This window comes from Cricetulus griseus (genome assembly GCF_003668045.3).
Source record: "Cricetulus griseus strain 17A/GY chromosome 1 unlocalized genomic scaffold, alternate assembly CriGri-PICRH-1.0 chr1_1, whole genome shotgun sequence".
NCBI classification, from domain to species: domain Eukaryota; kingdom Metazoa; phylum Chordata; class Mammalia; order Rodentia; family Cricetidae; genus Cricetulus; species Cricetulus griseus.
The window spans coordinates 74,328,678-74,350,237 of NW_023276807.1; the positions used below are offsets into that span (position 1 = coordinate 74,328,678).

General features: G+C 37.5%; 1 non-coding gene across 1 annotated transcript; it reads right to left on the bottom strand.

Annotated features, from left to right (window-relative positions):
- Nucleotides 1-8,604: 8,604 nt before the first annotated feature.
- On the bottom strand, nucleotides 8,605-8,711 carry LOC113832407. Its single transcript, XR_003479683.1, has one exon. It is a non-coding gene; the product is annotated as a U6 spliceosomal RNA (small nuclear RNA).
- Nucleotides 8,712-21,560: the final 12,849 nt, after the last annotated feature.

A 21,560-nucleotide genomic window follows, 5' to 3' on the forward strand; every position in this document is an offset into this window, starting at 1 on the left:
TACAAAAAAACAATGGAATAACCCCCTGTATCAGACCATGCTTTAAAGTTAGAATTCAACAACAACACAAATTGCAGAAAACCTACAAACTCATGGAAATCGAATAATGAGCAATTGCAGCATTCCTGGGTCTAGGAAGAAATAAAAACAGAAATTAAAGACTTCCTAGAATTTAATGAGAATGAAGACACAACACACCCAAACCTATGGGACACTCTGAAAGCAGTGCTAACAGGAAAGTTCATAGCACTAAGTGCCCAAATGAAGAAACTGGAGAATAGTCACACTAGAGAATTAACAGCACAACTGAAAGCTCTAGAACAAATGGAAGCAAACTTACTCCAGAGGAGTAGACAACAGGAAATGATCAAACTGAGGGCAGAAATCAATCAAGTAGAAACAAGGAAAACATTACAAATACTCAATGAAACAAAGAGTTGGTACTTCAAGAAAGTAAACAAGATAGACAAATCTTTATCCAAACTAACCAGAAGGCAGAGAGAACATGCAAATTAACAAAATCAGAAATGAAAAGGGGGACATAACAATGGACACTGAGGAAATACAGAGAATCATCAGGTTACACTTTAAAAAGCTGTACTCCACAAAATTTGAAAATCTAAAGGAAATGGATAATTTTCGGAATAGCTATCACTTACCAAAATTAAATCAAGAACAGATAAGCAATTTAAACAGACCTATAGCCCCTAATGAAATAGAAGCAATCGCCAAGTCTACCAACCAAAAACAGCACAGGGCCAGATGGTTTCAGTACAGAGTTCTACCAGAAAATCAAAGAAGATCTAATACCAGTACTCCTCAAATTGTTCCACACAATAGCAGCAGAAGGGACATTGCCAAACTCTTTTTACAAGGCTATTGTTACGTTGCTACTCAAGCCACACAAAAACACAACTAAAATGAGAATTACAGACCAATCTCCCTCATGAGCATAGATGCAAAAATATTCAACAAAATACTGGCAAATGGAATCCAAAAACACATCAGAGAAATCATTCACCATGATGAAATTGACTTCATCCCAGGGTGCAGGGATAGTTCAACATATGAAAATCCATCATTGTAACCCACCATATAAACAAACTGAAAAAGAAAAACCACATGATCATCTCACTAGATGCTGAAAAAGCCTTTGACAAAATCCAACATCCCTTCATGATAAAGGTTTTGGAGAAATCAGGAATAACAGGAACATACAAAAACATGATAAAAGCAATATACAGCAAACCAACAGCCAACATCAAACTAAATGGAGAGAAACTCAAAGTTATTCCTTTAAAATCAGGAACAAGACAAAGCTGCCAACTCTATCCATATCTCTTCAATATTGTACTTGAAGTTCTAGCTAGAACAAGACAACAAAAGGAAATCGGGGGGATACAAATTGGAAAGGAAGAAGTCAAGCTTTCACTGTTTGCAGATGATATGATAGTCTACATAAGTGAACCAAACTCCTACAGCTGAAAAACACCTTCAGCAAAACAGCAGGATACAAGATTAACTCAAAAAAAAAATCAGTAGCCCTACTATATACAGATGATAAATGTACTGAAAAAAAAAGTCAAAGAAACATCACACTTTACAATAGCAACTAACAACATAAAATATCTTTGGGTAACACTAGCCACAAATGAGAAAGACCTGTATAGTATGAACTTTGCATCTTTAAAGAAAGAAATTAGAGAAGATACAAGAAAATGGAAAGATCTCCCATGTACTTTAATAGGTAGGATCAACATAGTAAAAAATGGCAATCTTGCTAAAAGCAATCTACAGATTCAATGCAATTCCCATCAAAACCCCAACACAATTCTTCACTGACCTTGAAAGAACAATACTCTACTCCATATGGAAAAAAAACAGGATAGCCAAAACAATCCTGTACAATAACCAAACTTCCAGAGGCATCACCATCCCTGGCTTCAAGCTCTATTATAGAGCCATAGTCCTGAAAACAGCTTGGTATTGGCACAAAAATAGACAGATAGACCATGGAATATAATTGCAAACCCTGATATTAACACACACACATATGAACACCTGATTTTTGACAAAGAAGCTAAAGTTATACAATGGAAAAAAGAAATGGTGTTGACATAACTGGATTCCGACATGTAGAAGATTGCAGTTAGATCCATATCAATGGCCATGCACAAAACTTAAGTACAAATAGATCAAAGACCTCAACATAAATTTAGCCACACTGAACTTCCTAGAAGAGAAGGTAGGTGGTACCCTAGAATAAATTGGTACAGGAGACCGCTTTCTGAACATAACACCAGTAGCACAAACATTGAGATCGACAATTAATAAATGGACCTCCTGAAACTGAGAAGCTTCTGTAAGGCAAAGGACACAGTCGGCAAGACAAAATGCCAGTCAACAGAATAGCAAAAGATATTCACCAACCCTTCATCTGACAGAGGACTGATCACAAAAATATACAATAAACTAAAGAAGCTAGCCACCAAAACACCAAACAATGCAATTAAAAGTTGGAGTGCAGAACTAAATAGAGAATTCTCAACAGAGGAATCCAAAATGACTGAAAGACACTTGAGAAAGTGCTCAACATCTTTAGCCATCAGGGAAATGCAACTCAAAACCACTTTGAGATACCATCTTACTCTTCTCAGAATAGCTAAAATCAATTAACTCTAATGACAATGTATTCTGGAGAGGATGTGGAGAAAGAGGAACTCTCCTCCATTACTGGTGGGAGTACAAACTTGTACAAACACTTTGGAAATCAGTATGGTGCTTTCTCAGGAAAATGAGAATCAGTCTACCTCAAGATCCAGCAATTCCTCTCTTGGGCATATACCCAAATAATGCACACTCATACAATAAGGACATATGTTCAACTATGTTCATAGCAACATTATCTGTAATAGGCAGAACCTGGAAGCAACCTAGATGCCCCTCAACCTAAGAATGGATAGAGAAAATTTGGTACATTTACACAATGCAGGACTACTCAGCAGAAAAAAAAAAAGGAATCTTGAAATTTGTGGGCAAATGGATGGAACTAGAATAAACCATCCGAGTGAGGTAACCCAATCACAAAAAGATAAACATGGTATGTACTCATCATTTTTTGATTTTTAGACATAGAGCAAAGGAGTACCAGTCTACAATCCACACTGCCAGAGGAGATAGGAAACAATGAGGACCCCAAGATGAAGGGGATGGGGACAAGAACCCATGACTAAAGTGGGAGGAGTGAGAAAGGAAGCGGGAAGGGAAGAAGGGGCAGGGGGGGAGAACAAGAGGACTGTGACAGGGAAGGAGTAGAGGAGGGCAAGAAAGGAGATGCCTTGATAGAGGGAGAGAGTACAGGTTTGGAGAGAGGTCTGGCACAGGGAAAATGTTAGGGGATTCACGGGAATGACCCCAACTAAGAAGCCAGGAAATGGTGGAGAAGATGCCATTGATGCCCTTCCCCTATAATGAGATTGATGCCTATCTTGGTTGCCATTCCTAGAGCCTTCATTCAGTAGCTGTTCGAAGCAGAAACAGGCACCCACAGCTAAGCACTGAACCATACTACTGGAATCCAGTTTTGGAGAGGGAAGAGGGATGAGCAAAGGAGCCAAGATGGTGCTGAAGAAACTGGCAGAAACAGTGGACCTGACCTACTGATAGCATGGAGACCCTAGTCATAAAGCTGAGGAAATAGCACTAGACCAAACCAAGCCCTCTGAATGTGGGTGCCAGCTAGGAGGCCAAGGCAGTCTATGGGACCTCTAACAGTAGAGCCAGTCTTTATCCCTGGAGTACAAAAGGACTTTGGGAGCCCATTCCCTATAGAGAGATACTATTGCAGCCCAGATACACTGAGGAGGGCCTAGGCCAACCCCCAAATGTTATGACAGACATTGAAGGTCTCCCTTGGAGGGCCTCACTATCCCTGGGGAGGAGTTGGGGGGGTGGGTTGGGGGGTTGGTGGGGAACATGGGTGGATGGGAGGGCAAGGGAATGGGGGATGGATATGTACATATGAGTAGTAATTAAAAAATAAAATAAAATAAAAGAATCTTAAGAATAGATCTGAAGACAAATTTTACGTTATGTGTGTCTTTTCATAAGGAAGAAATGGATAGAGAAAGTAGGTAGCTATAGAGTAAGTTTAGGTAATTGAGAAAGATGATTAGAGAAGTGGGTATGGAAAAAAATAATAAAATGATCTTAAAACCAAGGTGGAAAAATGGCAATTAACTAGAGGCCTGTGTGATACGGGAAATCAAACGTCAATGCTACTAGCCACAGGCAAATATTGGTGCTTCTATGGATAAGGGGGGAGACTTGGGCAGATTTGATATATATCAGTATTTAATGAGGGTTATATGTAAAAAAGCATTGAATTGTATCCTGATTCATATATGAATATATAATACTCTTAATTAATGGAATTACATTTTAACCAACAAATAGCTAGAAGCTCCTTTCAGACAGAAAAAAAATATGATTAAAATAGGTTTGTTAACTTTGCAAGTAATCAAATCTGAAAGATTTTATGGTAATAATAATTTTATATAACTCAGAAAATAAGTGGAAGAAAGCCAGGTAACTGGAACTCAGATGGGAAGCTCTGATTAACTCTCAGGAAATGACTGACTTTCCAGTAATCAACATGAAAAAGGCAATCAGGTGAGTGTATAGTGTGTGCCACTGTGGATTCTGTGATGTTCAGGGTTCGTAATTTAGCCTTCTTGCTGATTCATTAGCAATGTGAGTACTCAGCATATATTAATGATCCACAAGGAAAAGATTAATGGCATTCTACAGGTTCAGAGGCTCTCATAAGAGCTTAAGAAATAAATATGCAATGCTACAATCTTTTAGAATACCACAGCTGTTACAAAAGGAGGCTGTGTGAACTGGTGATGGAAGAAAGCCCTGAAGCCTCTCTTGTTTTGTTTTGGATGGGACTGCTCTTAGAGGATGTCAGAACAAGATTCCTGAACTCTTTCAGATGGAAAGAAACATATGTAAATGAATGCTTTGAAAAGATCAATCACTTAAACAAAATAAAAGCAAAAGTCATGTAACACATTTGAATGACTGAGTAGCAACAATGATCAGATTTGGGAGGACTTGGACAGAGCAGGTTGAGGTGGGGTCCAAGAGAGGCTGGGCCTGGCTGGGAAAGGTGGGTACAATTCTTTCTGAGAATCTAAGTCTCATACTAAAGTGGAGCCTGTTGTCACATTTACCAACAGAAGAGACACGTGTGGGCAAAAAATGACCACTGGGATGCCAACATGTTCTGTGCCCTCTCTGCTGTAATCCATTTTTAAGGACTAACACTGTAGCCCTCAAAGATTTATGACTCATTTTTATTTTTATTTTTAGATTTGCTTGCTTGTTTTACCTTACATGTTGACAAATGTGTGCCTTGATGTATACATGTGCACCATATGTATCCAGTGCCCATTGAGGCCAAAGGAAGACATCCCTCTTGGGCTGGAGTTACATATGGCTCTAAGCTGTCAAATGTGCATGCTGAGAACAGAACTTTGTTCTCTGCAAGAACAGCAAGTGCTCTTAACCAGCGAACAATGCTCCAAGCTCCTCAATTATTATTATTATTGTTTTACAAATATTCACTATTACAGACTTGAAGTTTCATGGAGAAAAGCACCATTACCAGGCCAGTTCCAGTGATGGTAAACGTCTTCTAAAGACACATCTGGAACCTGATCAGATGATCTGATTATTGGTTTCTTCAGAGTGACTCTTTCCTTTACTTATCATTTTAATTTACTGGGCAAGATTATGTTTTAATATTATGTTACCATTAGGGTTGTTGCCACTAAAATATTAAGTAGAGCTATATGTTGATTAAAAAATCCTCAGTATGGGCAGATTATTAATGAATGTCCTGTATTTTACTTATTGTAACAAAACAATGAAGAAGTAACTGAACTGTAGTTCATTTTTCTGACTTTAGAATTGGAATAAAAGGAACCAACTACTTGAATAAGATGATTCCTGGAACTACATCACACATCTCATGACCCATGTTTTCTTGATGCACTGGCTCTTTACATCCACAAAATGGGAAAATCATAAATGGTAGTTATAGAAAGGCTGTTGTATGCCTCATTTTGTCTCTCCATCTAAATTTCTGGGTGTGCAGGGATCCACTGTACTCTTATCCCAGTCTTTGGAACTTTAATATTGAGGATTCCTCATGCTGGCACATGAATAAACAGGATGTGCTCTATGACCCACAACTCCAGAGACTGCATTGGCATCAACACAAGTGGCTCTTGGCACTGTGCTTCTTGGGTGACAGAAGCCATCACAGCAGGAGTGCCAACATGACAGGCTTATGGGCTACTTTGTATGCCCTGTTCTGGCTGGAAGGCCATTTTCTGTCTGAGACAGAGCCTCCTATAAGGAAGAGATTGCTTCCCAGTGTCATTTTCTGAAGTTGGAATTCAAGAGAAACATTCATAACTCAATGCATAAAATATAATCTAGATAGCTTTAGTGACACTTCATGTTTTCTAGGAGGTGAAATCAACAAGTTACATTTGCTTCTTTCTAATCCTTATGACTGCATGTTGGCACACACATGCTCTCTCTCTTATCCAACCCTGACCAGTTGTTCTTTTATTATCCCATATTCAAAATTTATTTATAGGGGGAGTGTCTTATCTGCTCAAAAGAAAAACTTCCATGTTTGACTGCAGCATTTCTCCCAGTGTGTTTGGATCAGAAGATTTCACCAAAAAAGTTTGTTCTTAATATTACATGTTGTAGCCCACAGACTGTACCTCTAGCAGCACACCAGGTTCCCTAATTCTTCTTCTCTGAACCTCTGAACCTTTCCTTATAATCTATCTCCATTCCTTTATTTTCCACTGACTGGAAAAACTGCTGTCTACTCGGGAAGCACAGCACCACACTAGGCTGGGACTTAGGTAGAAGAACTTTGTTCTCCATACTGTCTCAATCAACTCTTTCCTGTCATCCCTTTCACCCTTTCCTTTTAGCCCAAAATTCTACTGTTAACCCCAGAACAGCTTTCAGCCAGAGACTAGATATACAAGGGACAGGTCTTAAGATAGTAAAGGGAATTTATAGCAAGCCCACAGCTAACGTCATCTTAAATGAAAAGAAATTCAACTCATTTGCACTAAAATCAGGCACAGGGGAGGACACTCTGAAAAGGATACCAGTGGTGCAGGAATTTAAACTATCAATCAATAAATGGGATCTCATAAGTTTAAAAACTTCTATATAGCAAAGGACACCATTATTCAAGCAAAGCAGCAGTCTACAGCTTAGGAAAGAATATTTGCTAATTACCCACCTGAGAGAGTGGTAGCATCTAGAATAAATAAATAACTGAACATCAAGAAAACAAATAACCCAACAGAGAAATGGGGCATAGAGCCAAACGGAGTTCTCAAAAAAATGAAACCCAAGTGGCTAAGAAACACTTCAAAATCTGTCACCATCCTTAGCCACCAAGAAAATGTACATTAAAACTACATTGAGATTTCATCCCTTTTCCTTCAGAACTGTCAATAAACAACAGCACATGCTTGAAAGAATAAGGGAAATAAAGGAAAATTTATTCATTACTAGAGGGACTGCAGACTGGGTACGTCCACTATGGAAATCAGTATGGAGATTCCTCAGGAAGCATAAAGATGGTCTACCTTAAGGCCTAACTATACCACTCTTAGGCATATGGACAGAGATACTGGCTTATCCTTGTAACCATATAGCCAAAAATTAGAAACAGCCTAGATGCCCATCATCAGATGAATGGATATTGAAAAGGTGGTACATTTTCACAATGGAATCGAACTCACTATTCAGAAATTATGAAATTTGTAAGTGAACAGAGTAGTGTTACAATGAATCATCCTAAGTGATGTAACTCAGGAAAGGTAAATCCTACATGTTCTTTTCTAATGTGTGGATGTCAGTTTTTAAGCTCTCTCTCTCTCTCTCTCTCTCTGTGTGTGTGTGTGTGTGTGTGTGTGTGTGTGTGTGTGTGTGTGTGTGTCAATCCAAATAACCATAGAAGTTGGGTAATTAGCAAGGGGCCAGGAGGTATGGTGGATATTCCAAGGAAGGAGCAACGCAATATAGTGTTCTAACAGAGATAAAGGAGAAATTAAAGTGATCGAAAGTGGAGGCAGATGCGAGCACAGGAAAAGGAAGGCAATATGGTGTGGGATAATTAACACTGAAAGCCTTTGGCAAAGCTGTGTGTAAAGCTTTCTAAATTGTAGAAGCTTTCCAAATTGTATACAATGGTGGGTCTCCACCTTCCTATTGCTGAGACCCTTTAATACAATTCCTCATGCTGTAGTGACTCCCAGCCATAACATTATTTTCACTGCTACTTCATAACTGTTATTTAGCCATTGTTATAAACCATAATATAAGTATCTGATATGCAGGATATCTAGCCAGAGACCCAGGTGAAATGGTTACTCATCCACCCCCATGAGGCCATGACCCGCAAGTTGAGAACCTCTGGTATATACCTATAAAAAGAATTTAAATTGAGTCACAGTATAATGAGGGAGGAAAAGTCCCAAATAGATATCTTTTATAAATTTGAAACACTTCATGAATTTGTGTATCATCCCTATACAGGGGCCATGCTAGTCTTCTCTGTACCATTCCTATTTTAGTATGTGTGCTGCCAAAGCAGGCACACTAAATAGGTATCTAATGCCAAATGTCAAACTGCCAGTGCCCACAATGGTTTATATCTTCTTGAGTCATTGGCAAAAAGGATCCCACAAACACCCCCCAAAATTACAGAATATTTCCAAGACAGTTGGTTACCTTCCAGAACCTGATAATAAAACCCTAGTGCTGAAGACACCACTTATTTATATCATTGAACATGGAGAAGCTGGTTCCTGGCTAGAAGCTAGAATGCAGACTCATGGAGAAGAAAAGTAATCATCAATCCAGTTCATCTACAAAACATGCTGTATACAACAGAGACATACCCAAAAAGCCAACTGGTACTGTAACAGTGCCATAAATGTTATGCAGGTAACTAGGTACCTTCAAAATTGAATTTAAGGCCCACACTATGAGATGGAAACCATATCTGACACTGGCAAAGTGGCCAATAACTTTAGATTAGATAGATCATAGGCCCTGTAGAAAAATCTACTAATATTATTCTGCTAAAAGAATATAGCATTAAAATGGCTCCTAATAATATATTGCAAAGTGCATCATGCAAACACTGTAAGATTCTTTTTTGGTAGATGGTAATTGACACAGAGACCCACAGCTGGACAATGTTCAGAGAGGAAGAGACATTGCCACATTAAGCCCTATTTAGTTTTGATACAGAATTTAAGTTTAACTTTCACTATAAAATGCCCCTGATCAAATTTCTAAATGTAGTGTTTGCCACTGGATAAGGATTCATCAGTGTGTGATTTGATTCAGCGGGATGTGACTAGAAGCTTCAAAGGTACCAAGAGAACTTGGAGACCATTCTATAGATAGCAATGAAATCAGAGATTTAAAGCTAGAAAGGACTTAGGAATCAATACAGTCCCCTAACAGCACAAAGGAGAAATAAATGGAAAATATAACTAAGACAAATAGCCTAAGAATTATTTATTTTGTTGAAAGAGAATGCAGGAGAGTGCTTTCTAATTACAAATATGTACAGGACAAGAGTTTGAGGGTATTCTTTCACTATCCAACACATCACATACAAACCCAATCACACACAAGGGTGAACAGTGATAATATTTAGGCATTCATGCCTAATCAAGAAAAATAGTGAAATTATGTTAGTAAGATCAACAAATTAAAAAATGGATAATTAAGCTCTCAATAACCTGAGATGTTCTAAGAATTTTTGAGAGCTTCAATTTGAACATCTGTATTGTTTTCAGCACCCATATCTCTCTTTGATATCTACATAGCAATTTTTAGATCCCAAAGCATCTTTTTATATAACTTAATAAATAGAGACTAAAACTAATAAAATGGGTATTAATACCCCCTTATCCTTTCTAGAAACTAAAGAACATAGAAAATACAGTTACACAATAATTTTAGTTAATAAATAGCAGGCATTGAAAAAAATCTAAGCCTGGGTAATAATACAGTTAACAACAAATGAACCTGAAGTCAAATCAAAAGAATATAAATAGACCATAAAAAGAAAGGAAGATAATACATACAAAAATAGGGAAAATACAGTTGAGACATTCAGTGAAATACTAATATTTTTATGGAAAAAGAGACTGTATTGGGATAATTAGTCTTGACAACTTGCTACAGGCAAACAATTACTTCCATACAAGTTTGGGTCATCTAGTATTACCCTTCAGAACAGTTTGAGAGTGGCATCATTGTGAAGTCGAAGCCAGCAATCAAAATCTGATGATTCACCTGCACAAAGTAATACCCTCTAAGATAATAACTGAAGTAACATTTATGTCTGTCAATAGCACATAACCCAAATGGTTAATGAATGGTGTCAATACCTCATGAGGTTTAAAACAAAGTAATAAAATAACTATGTCCTTGCCTGGCAAAAAGACTCATCAGATAAGGATGTTTGCAGTAATGCACAACTGAACAGTAGAAGGAAAGATTCGACTCCACAAGCAATCCTCTGACTTTAAAAGTTGTATTCAAATGTAACAATATTTACCTTCCAAACACTTCAAAGAAAGCACAAGTGTAAAAACATTTTGAGATAATTTCCATTTGTTATGTGCATATACAAAAACAAAAAAAGAGTACATGTGTACACTTTTGGATATATTGCACCTAAAAAATAAAACTGGAAGTCAGCACAAAGAACTGATGAGCACAGTTACCCAAGTTCGGGTGGAAGGGAGGGCTGTACAGATGGGGTGGGACTGGGACTCAAAGATTGCTCATTCAATACATTTTTATAACTTTTGATTTTTGCATTCAAACTCTTTGATCACATATTCAATTTCTTTAATCATAAGAAGAGTAGCAGAGCAAGTAAAGGTGAAAATATATATATTCATTTAATCTAAAAATGTTTATTCAACAACTCTAGTGTGGCAGAAGCTGCATCAGGCATGGGAGAATAAAGAATGACAATCCCGGTACTTAAGGAGCATGGAGCCTGGAGAAAGAAGCTGACAGGCAATCATGACCTAGATATGAAACCTGAGTGACTGAGCAAAGAAAACTGCACCAGTGGAAACCAAAGTCAAAAGGGAAAGCCATTTCAAGAAAAAATGTCCTTGATAGGAGGTAGGCTACCATTTGATGAAATGTAGGCTTCATGAAAATTGAAACTTCTTCAGTGAGTGCATAAGCAGCTGGCATTCAGGAAGATTCTCAAACAGCAATTTGAGTGTTCTCCTGAGGCCAGAAGTCTAGAAGAGAAGACAAAAAGACAAACAGACAAACAAACAAAAAACCCACAAGGAATCATTAGCAGTGTCACCCTGGTTAGATTTAGGACATGTTTCATTTTGTGAGAAGTTTCTACTCAAGATTTCTGTTATTCACACAAAAAAGAGGACTGAACTATTTTGAAATAAGATAAGCAAGTGGTTTAAAACATAAAAAGTCCTTTGGAAAAAATATGACACTATAAAATGAAAACTGTATTAAAATAACGGCACTAGGTGATATAATATTCCCAAAGTTGGGAATCTGACATCAGGTGAGTTGGCTAAGGCCATTTTATGATTTATTTCATAGCAATGATTCCTCAATACACTATTACTCAAAAAGACACTCAGATTTGAATCAACTTTCTGCTATCTTTGATCATTTAAGGAAATCAATTTATGTTGAATATTAATTACTCCCAAAATCAGCTGGGAGGACTTGATGCTAATGAGGCCCATTTTTGCCTGTTTGTCCTGTTGGTGACAGGCGCCACATAAGGAAAAGCATGAGGGCTTTTATAGGCACTCCTAATCAAATCCAGATGTCTTCCTTGTTTGGTGTCAGTCACAAAAGGAATTTGAATCTTGATGAGCAACAACTATATAGAGAATGTAGCAGGAAGGTTTGGGTTGCCCTTGACTCTCATGAAAGAGTACTGGCTTGGTTATCTGCTACGTCCTTGAAGACTTTTTCCTTTTCTTTCTTTTTCTTTTTTTCCTTTTTTGGAAGACAAAAGGATTTTAAAAAGTAGGACACAAATGACTCACTCCACCAAAATAAAGGAAATTCCAAGGTGACAAGTGTTTAGTGGGATTGACTGTCTCCAGTTTCTCGTAGATGTTCTTGTCAACCAGACAACAATGCGTTGCTCCCGTTTTTATTCCCAACATAACTTTGCCATGCAGAAGAAACTCACAGACATAAAACACATTTTCAGACTCCATCTCCAGCTCTGCCAAGGATGGAGTTTACAAGTGTAACAATGGCAGCTGTCCCCACTTTAAGATGAAGGCTCCCCCATCACCCACTAGCAAGAACAGCTGGGGAAAGTAGAAGTAGAGTCATTACCTTGCAGATTATGATCTGTTGGAACAGTGCCCAAATTATCAACACAGAGGCTGAGTGACATCAGTTAATGCCTGATAACCCCTTTTACAATTGTGTTTTATTTCAGCAAAAGAAATTAGCAGTATCACATATGCAAAAGCAAACAAAGCATTCAGAATTATTACAACAATTGAGATGTAAATCTGCTTCTTTTTAGATACTTTGAACTGCTTATATTAAAGATCAGAAAAAAAAAAAAAAGATCAGCATGTATGTTACTCAGTTCAATTTCCCAAAAGGTCACAAACAAATAAAAGAGACTTGCATTTGGGAAGAAAATAAATAAAATTGTTATACTTTTCAAATTCTCCCAGGACATATGATCCAATTTTGATCATTTGATGTAGGCAAAGATTTGATGTAGGAAAGAAAATAAACTGATCTTATATACTTAGCTTAATTTATAATATAAATTCAGGAAATATGCTAAATTTTTCAATCACTCATGTATCCAGAAGGCCAAAATGGGTTAACAGAATATCCTGGAAGGTGAGAAAAAAGAAACTAAGAGTCTGCAGTGGACAACGGAATGTGATGGATGGCTCGCATACCCCATAAGGGCCATGAACATTTTTCTGAAGATATGAACCTGCAAGTGTAAATGCTGTGAGCATGACTGCATCATCAGTTAAAAGAAAAACGTACAGAAGATGAAAGAGGAAAAAATCAGAAAACAAGAAGGCACTAGATTTTGTAAAGAAACAGATGTTCATTTTTGTCTTTTCCTTGGAAACATCATAAAGTAAAGACCAGATAACCCAAGGATCAGATTGCTGAGAGATGGCTGTCATACCTGGAGAACAGGTTCATTTCACTACAAGTTGTCAGTATTTAGGTGAAGGAAGTAAGACTCAATCTGTAGTATAGAATGAGGAAAAATCAGATAGTGTTTGTAACCACGATTCACACATCACTCTTCCTACAGTCCTGTACCTAACTGAAGTTTCTAATTGATTCAAACCTTTAGGTGTCTTAACGAGGTTTCAATAACATCCAATTCATCATGATATATATAGTAAAGTAGGAGATTGAGAATCAGGCAGAATCTAGAAAGGCCAGTGAACCATGATTGTGCTCCTCTATGCACAGGAATTGTTTAAATGCAGCTCATGGACCATTTCTTCATAAAATTCAACTATACTGTAATCCTATATTATCCATTTTGTAAAGACGAGGACCTTCAGCCATCAAGAGTTAACTTCCTCAAGGTCACAAATATAGTGAAAGAACAAGCCCATTAACCAACTCATGCTTTGCAGTGTGTCACTATTGACTCAACACACTTTCTCCACTCTAGAGATCATGTAAAATCATTGCTCTCTGCAGATCAGCAGTTCCATTAAAGTTTGAAGTTTTCTTTTGAAAACTTAGGAAAAAATAAAGGACCAAGATCTTTCTTCAACATTCAAAGTGAACTAACTCCTGACCAGAGTTAATTGATAGGTAGGAGACTTTCATTAGGTAACCTTCTAATGCACACTGTGCTGAAAAGCAGCTACTTTCTTTGAATTCCATGCCTGACAGAAGCTATGACTCGACTGACACCATGGGATTTTTCCCATCCACTACATTAATAAAACAAACATAGGAAGCCCTACAAACTAGAGGTGTTAAAGAACAGGGGTACTTTGAGGGAAGACACAGGGATGAGACTAGATAACTGTCAATAAAATTGTCAATGATTATATTTCTGCTGCTGGACTGAGACCTTTAGCCTACCTAAATATAATCAGATTTATTCCTGACATCCCTTTTCACAGAATAACTTTAGAAAATTTATGATCATAAATCCTTTCACTGCCTCCCAGCCTCTTCCCCGATGGACAACTTAGAAACACTAGAAGACCAGAGAGCCATTTCATAAAGACAGTCTTTAGGATAAACCTCCTTTTTCCTAATCACTGTTTAGTTCAACCTTCCTATCAAATAAAAAGGTAGAGAACTTAATCCCACCAATCAACCTCCCATTAATACTCCCAGAAATTTCCCCCAGTTTATCCTAGCACCTAAAATTTACCTCTATTTTGTTTGTAGGAGTTGAGATCAGTCTCTTTCCTTTAATTCACTAATTGTCAATTATCTCTGTTCTCTCTAATTCTGTCTTATACCATTTATCTTTGTCAGCAGTAGAAAGCAGGTATTAGTCAGGAAGAGGAAGATACGTTCGTAATGGATTTTCTGCTGGAGAAAAAGAATGGAAGGGCAGGGTAGGCCAGATAGGACAATGGATAAAGAAGCTTGCTGCATAAGTCTGAGGTTCTAGGTTCAATCCTTGCATCCAAGTGTACAAGGAGAAAACAAGCTCCCAAAAGCAGTCCTCTGACTTCATGACAACATACACACTCACTGGCACAAACACTAAATTAAAGAAAATGATGGAGAATTCCTGGGATGAGCTCTCCATGTAACCAACACCAGAACTTCCATTACACCTTGGTTATATCACCTAAGAAGTCTTCCCAGAGAATGCAGAAATCCTGGCAGGGACTGAAAGAAGTGAGGGGGCGTGGCTACACACAAAAAATAAATGACAGCTTTAAAAGAGGAACAATTATAAAATTTATACTCTTAAGACATAATAATAGACTTTCATGCAGATTAAAATACATTTGAATGCAAATTCTGGGCATATTTTATGCAAATCAGTATGTGGCCTTTCTGACTGTTTCATATATTTGGCTGTGACCTTGGAGAGACCTTAGCCACAGTTCTTCCTTCTGTTTTAGAACTGTTAGGTACAGGAAGAGTCTAATGTGAGCTTCTCTCAATGTGACTGAACAAGGTTTCAGAAGGGACAAAAGTAAATTCATAATAACCTGAAATATTTAGGCCAGAGGAATGTATTTAGGCTTAAGTACCAAAGTCTCCAGGATAGCATGATGGACTATAATGGATTTCAGAAGTATCAAAAGATTTCAAGGCCTAATATGGACTCGAGAGCTTTGATGAATCATATGGAACAGAAATGACCTTTCTTAAGGTTGGTTGATCCTTTGAACAAATCCATCACCCATTACAGGAACAGCAGGTGTCCATGCAATTCTGTTGGCTCATGGACTTGAGCTCAGATACATTTTGCTGAAAGTGCTAGCTATGAGAGCTACAGTGAATAAAAGACTTAACTTCTCTGAGCTTCAAGTTCTCAACTATAACAGAAAAATACCCTGGAAACAGAGTATTATGCCACTTAATGTTACATCTGACACAAAGAAGGTATTTAATGTATGAAGGCGTTATCACTATCATCACTACCGTGACTTCTAATGTTTAAATCCCTGCTTCCAATCTTAAAAGGCACTCCCACTTGACTTTATTCTCCCCTGTGTGTGTCCCCACACCTCTGCGTGTGTGTGTGTGTGTGCATGTGTATGCTTCATGTATTCATTGCATCACTTCTCTGAAAAATAAGAAATAAGTTTCTAACCCCTTAAAGTCTAGATAAATTAATTTATTTTTATATTTTATTTTATTTTATTATTCATTTTGCATACTAACCACAGTTCTCCATCCCTCTTGTCCTCCCCTACCTTCCCCAAACGGATCCCATCCACTCCGCAGAAAAGGTAAGGCCTTGTATAGGGAGTCAACAAAGCCTGACACATTCAGTTGAGGCAGGACCAAGCTCCTCCCCTTCTCATCAGGGTTGGGCTGGCTTTTTGAGAAATTAATTTCTACTGCACAGTTACTATAATGGTGGAAGCACATTATTTGCTCAGCAACTATCTTTTATTGGCTTTTAAAATCCAATGCTTTATTAATTTTCTTTCTAATAAAGTAGTACTTTATTAGTCTCTGTAACAAACCACAAGGTGACTTACAAAACAGAAATCTGTTTTATTACTATAGAGAGACTCTGCATCCAATATCGTGACATCAGCAGGGTGGTTCCTCTGGGAGTGCAGATGGTCATCTTCTCCATGCTTTCATGTCTGCCTTCGTTCCTGAATGTCTGTGTCCCAAGTCCTTCCTTGGAAAGACTCACATTTGACAAGCCTACCTGCTATCACAACAACCTCATTTTGACTCCATTCTTTCCAGTCAAGGCCTTCCATATATCTCTACTTCCTGTAGCCCTTAGTGGTAAAATTCCATCACAGGGTTCAGTAGCGAACACTATCAATCTTCATTTACCATCCTTCCATAGCTCGTTATTTCATGTTATTTTCTCACTAGTGTTTTTGCCTTTATCTCCGTGCTTTATCCTTTATTGCTTTTCTTTATTCATAATTGTTGACCATTTCTTAATTATTGGAAAGTTCCTTGAATTTTTTGAGTGAAAATTTACTTCAATGACAACAGGTCCTCAATCAGGTTCCGGGGCATTCAGTATCATTCAGCTTTTTAGGATAAAAGGGACTAGGGACTTGTATAAGAGCATGTGAGAGGGGAAAAGTATCCCTGAACATTTTTTACTCCAGAGGAGTGAGGTCTGAAGATTCCAAAGCTTTGTAAACACTAAGTACTCATGCAGCATAACCAACTAATAGCAAACACCCTTTGCAATAATAAGCAAATCAGTGAATATTCAAATAAGCTGTAGTTCTAAATCGTCCTAATGTTGTGACCCTTTAATACAGTTAAAATTATTTTTATTGCCACTCCATAACTGTAATTTTGTCACCATTACAAATCATAATGTAAATATTTCATATGCAGAATGTTTGATATGTGACCCCCAAAAGGATCGTAACCCACACCGCAGGTTGACAACCAGTGGTAAGCAGGTCAGGAAACCATAGCTAGCAGTTATAATCTGTTTTTTCCAAAAGCTTACAAAAGAATATGCACATTGCTTTCATACTCACAGAATATTCACAAGGCTTTATCTTGACTTATAAGAACTGCTGGTGTGGGGAATCTTTACTGTGAGACACTGTGTGGGACTAGTACTAACCTAACAGCCAGCCTCATTTTACTTGTTGAGATTTTCCCATTTTCCAGAGCTATCAAAACTTACACACTGATGTGCAAGGATTTTGGAGACTTTATGAGGCTAATGTTTTGATCAGGCTCAGGAGAGAGGGAGATAAGAATGCCTCACAGTTTAAATGACCAAAATCGAGAAATTTGCTCATGAGAACTGGCAGGCCATTGTGTTTCTTGTCTGAGGTGGCTGTCTTGTTCACTTTGACAAAACAGCAGTCTTAACTTATGAATTCTCTTATTATCCAATTCATGCTAAAATGGCTCCATTTTCAGGAAATGAAGTGCATTAACCCTTCAGACAAAAAAAAAATCTTATCGAGATACTAACCACTGTGATGTATGTGCAGAAAGAACACTTATTTTTCAAAGAGAAAACCTTCCATTGTTTTAAAAATGAAACAGTGTAGCTGCTTTACACTATAACTTCCATTCCATTTAATTTTTGCCTATTATAAATTAAATAATAATGGTTAAAATAAATGTGTAGTGTATTTGTCAGCTTACTGTTATTATGACAAAAATACCTGAAACAATCAACTTACAAATAGGAACTATTAAGACTATACTTTCGCTGGGCATTGGTGGTGCATGCCTTTAATCCCAGCACTCTGGAGGCAGAGGCAGGAGGATCTCTGTGAGTTCGAGGCCAGCCTAGTCTCCAGAGCGAGTGTCAGGATAGGCTCCAAAGCTACACAGAGAAATCCTGTCTTGAAAATCAAAAAAAAAAAAAAAAGATGATATTTTCAGAGATTATTTCTATAGTTAGGTACAAAGAGGAACTATTTTTGGCTCATGGTTTCATTAAATGTTTGCTTGACCCACAGTGAAGCAGTTTATCACAGCAGATTTGTGTGACAGAGGAAAATTGATTATCCAGTGGTGTCAGAGAACCAAAGAGAGAAAAGGAGCAAGATTCCTGACAGCCCTGTCAAAGTCAAAGGCATGCCATCAATTGCCTCACTTTCTTCCACTGGCCTCTAAATCTTAATAGTTCCACTTATTCCTAATACCACAACAGGTCATAAGTAAGACTTTATCAGGTGACCTTGTCCTTCAGGGGACACTAAACAATCTAGACCATATGGATCTGGACACTTAACTCAGTGATTTTTAAGAATGCTTTTTTGCTCTTGCAGAGGTCCTGGACCCTACTCCAAACACCCACATAGCAGTTTACAACCATGTGTAACTCTACTTCCAGAGTATGGGACACCCTCTTCTGGCCTTCATGGATACTAGACATGCATATGGTACACAGACATATATGTAAGCAAAACACTCATACCTGTAAAATAAACAAGTATAAAAAATTAAAACTATAAGATCTAGTCTACAATAGTTGGTTATACAGAGAAGACCATAAAGATAAATAAATACAGACAATAGTGTGGACATATAAAGTAATAGAAATGTTATGACTTTGGTCAGAAAGTATTATTGTTATGCACTTTTTGTGAAGATATGGTGGAGTTAACTGATTTCCTTTTCATTTGTAACAAAGACAAAGGAGAACAGAGACAAGCGCACATTTCTAAGTGTTTTGTCAGAGCTTGAGTTTGGAGTCCCCAGTGGAAATGTGTTTTCATCACAAACCACCTAACAGTGTGATACAATTTATCACGATTGTCATCTGAGGCTCTAGAGAGACAGAAATAGAATGCAAGGGGCTCTGGGAGTAAGAGCCAATGTGCTCAAGTGCACTGTAAGACCTCAGGAAAGTCATGTTCATCATGATGTGAGCAGCTGGCTACTTACTGTCACCAGGCAAGATTTGGTTCTAATAGCCAACCTGAACTCATGTTGGTTGATATGAAAGCACTTCAATTAATCGCTATTGCATAAACTATTTAATTTTATAAACATTATTCTTCACACTTAGCAACTTTAATATTGGGTGCACTTCTACTTTTTTATATAGACAGAGCATTTATGATCAGTTATTTTTTCCATGTTTTGTTGCCTTATAATGCCTCATCTGTGTTCAAAGTCAGCTACATTGTTTCTAGGACCAATGTTTTCTCTTGGATTCCAGGAAAGTGTGGTACAAAGAAGATAGAGATTTAGTGATGTTTCTGAAATGAGCAGTACAGAAAGTAGTTTAGGATGCCTTCTGGAACTTTTTAATAGATAGGGGTATAGAATGACAGCAGGCAGCAAATGAACGCAGTGCTTAGCAATTTAGGAATCCGTTTTGTGTGACATACTATTTGCTAGGCAATCATTTTGCCTTTCTTGAAACCGAGATAGCTTGCTTTTATTTTAGCTAATTTTTATCATTAGCACAACTGCACACACAGAACTGTCAGTTAAATTAACTTTTGGCTGAATACATGTCTACTTTCTTAGCTTACTCTTCTTAAGCACTTTCAGCAATTCCATCTTTCCTTGGAGGAACACAGGAACAAAAGTTAGAAATTGCCGAAACTTTGAAACCTTTCTCCTTCCCCATCTCACTGTTTTTCACTAACAACAAAAGCTCAGTTGTTGATCATTGATCACCTCATTCCATTAATTACAGGTGGAGTTTCTCTGTGTATAGGCAGCCACTCTCAAATAAGCATTCAGAGACTTACTATTAATTATAAATGCTCAGCCAATAGCTGGGGCTGCTTACAAGTTAACTCTTAGATTTTAAATTAAACCATATTTCTTTTCTACCCTGTGATATGTGGCTGTAATTTCTTTCAGCAAGGAAAGTTTATCTTGCTTCTCTCTCTATCTCTCAAGACTCCTGAGATGCTGCCCTTCTTCTTTCCAGCAACCTCTGTCTGTTTGTCCTGCCCATACCTCCTGCCTAGCTATCAACCAGTAAGCTCTTTTATTAAACCAATCAGAAGGCACCTTGGCAAAGACACATCTTAGTGTACAAAAAGATTATTCTATAACAATTAATTATGTTTTGTACCCAAGTAACTTTATCCAACTAATGTCTTCCCATACATTAGATTTCTCCATTCAAGCTTCCAAAGCACAGCAATGTACCTACAATGAATATATTTTCATTGTCAAATAAAGAAAGACCATAATTCTTCTAAAGAGAGGTGTCCCATTTCTAATGTTCCATAACTTTATAAAGCATTGAATCATTGTTTATCTTATTATTTGATTATTATACATGAAAGCATACTTCCCTCCTTCTCAATGGCAATACCTAACAGGGCAGGAAGATCTCTTAACACTCTCTGACATTTGTGTACTGATCTGTTCTCCTAATAGGCCGCCATCACTCAATAGAAAGCTGTTAACCCTTAGTCAGGTTACTACTGCATCTGAAGAACCTATCATCCCAAACCACACTGAGACGTTAATTCTACCTCACCTATTCAGTTTTGTGGCATGCAAATCCATCCAGTTCACTACTATATATCATCTAAAGAAGAAAGCCCAGAAGACATGGGGTGGTGATCAAACCCACAGAATGCACCCCAGCAAACCTCTACAGCCTTATCTGTGATCTCATCCTCAAAGTTTGGGGTCCAGAGTTCAACTGAACTCACAGCTCCCTGCACCCATGGTTACTTCTTTTCCCTTTGGTAATTTTCCTCCCCTGGCATTCCCCTGTTTGAGGCTCATTTTCAGCTCATGTTGAGGTCATTTCTATTTTGGAATACTGTGGCATTTCCCCAGGAAAGATGCTACACTACCTCTTCATACACAGAGTGCACACTGAGAGAGACTTCTATAGCCCATTTCCCTTTGCTTTAATCTCCTTAAGAGCAGGCAGTTGTCTTGTAAATTATCACTTATCACTGAGTCATATATATATATATATATATATATATATATATATATATATAATAACACTAGGATGACAGAAAGCTAATTGTTAATAAAAATAGATTAATTCACGTAATCTGTGACTATAGAGACAGTGGAGAAAAGAGTCTGGACATTAATATCAAGTCTGTTGCTGTTACTTTTAGCAATGTCTTTGGGAAAGACTTGCTCCAGTTTGAGACAAAGAAATGCTATAGCTTTGGAGTGAGCACTTGGTAGACAGTATTACTTCCTAAATGGAGGATATTGATATGATAACAAGAATTGCATACATGATTTTTATCTTCTAGTACTTGGATGATGAATGAATTCAAACATTTTCTTAATAT